The sequence below is a fragment of the Phoenix dactylifera genome, unplaced genomic scaffold, assembly GCF_009389715.1.
Source record: "Phoenix dactylifera cultivar Barhee BC4 unplaced genomic scaffold, palm_55x_up_171113_PBpolish2nd_filt_p 001490F, whole genome shotgun sequence".
NCBI lineage: Eukaryota > Viridiplantae > Streptophyta > Magnoliopsida > Arecales > Arecaceae > Phoenix > Phoenix dactylifera.
In genome coordinates, this window is record NW_024068802.1 from 1 (window position 1) to 1,258 (window position 1,258).

At 37.0% G+C, this 1,258-nt stretch overlaps 1 pseudogene; it reads right to left on the reverse strand.

Annotated features, from left to right (window-relative positions):
- Window positions 1-823: 823 nt before the first annotated feature.
- LOC120108690 lies at window positions 824-921 on the reverse strand (annotated as a pseudogene).
- Window positions 922-1,258: the final 337 nt, after the last annotated feature.

The following is a 1,258-nucleotide window of genomic DNA, read 5'->3' on the forward strand; positions in this document are numbered from 1 at the left end:
TCTGATATCTGAGTAATCCACCGTCTGATTGCACTCAAATTTCGTCGGCTGCTGTAGGACACATGTCTGATTGATATTCTGATACTCTTACGACCATTAAATTAATATACAACCTTGCTGCTGTCTGCTTTAAATTTTCTGTGTTTAATTTTTTTTTTAGAATCAGAATTTTATTATCATCATATCTCATTAACCCTTGTTGCTAATTGAAAATTGATAAGAACTTAAGAAAAGATCAAGGGTAATCAGTAAAAAAACAAAAAAAAAACAAACAAATAAATAAACTCTGAAATTTTGTATGCTAGGTTGGAATAGGGACAACACTGGACGTCTGAGTCGACAACCTTTTGACAATTCCTTAGATCACATTATTGAAACTTTTTCGCAAAATCTCAGATCTTGTGAGATGGCTGATGATGATGTAGGAAGTCACCATGGTAATGAAGGTAGACCCCCAGTTATGACACTTCGACAATACTTACATCCCACTAGGACTAGTCAACCTTCATGCATGATTATTCCTGAAAATGTAGGACACTTTGAAATCAAACCAGGAGTAATTCAATTGCTGCCCAAGTATCATGGAATGGAATCTGAGAACCCTTATCTTCACCTTAAGGATTTTGAGGAAATTAGCATCACATTTAGAGTGCCAAATGTATCGGAAGATGTCCTTAAATTAACCTTGTTTCCTTTTTCCTTGAAGGATAAAGCCAAAACATGGCTGAACTCCTTGAGACCAAGATCGTTAGGAACATGGCATGATATGCAAAGAGAATTCTTAAAAAAGTTCTTTCCCGCACAAAGGACTAATTTTTTGAAAAGGCACATTAGTAATTTCCAACAAAAAGACCATGAAACATTTTATGAATGCTGGGAGAGATTTAAAGATTTGCTTCTCTCTTGTCCTCATCACGGGTTTGAAACATGGAGAACAATTAGTTTCTTTTACGAAGGGTTATCTCCACAGTTAAAACAATTTATAGAGACTATGTGCAATGGTCTATTTTTGGAAAAGCAACCCGATGAGGCATGGGACTATTTAGACTCTCTCGCAGAGACTGCACAATTATGGGATACAGGGGATAGAGTGGATAAACCTTTGCCTAAGCCTACTAACATTGGACATGGGGGCCTTTACAACCTTAGTACTCAGGATGATATTCAGGCTAAAATGGCAGCTCTTACTAGGAAGGTAGAGGAAATTGAACTTAGAAGGATTGAACCCGTCAAGACCGTAGAACATAACAGCGAGTGT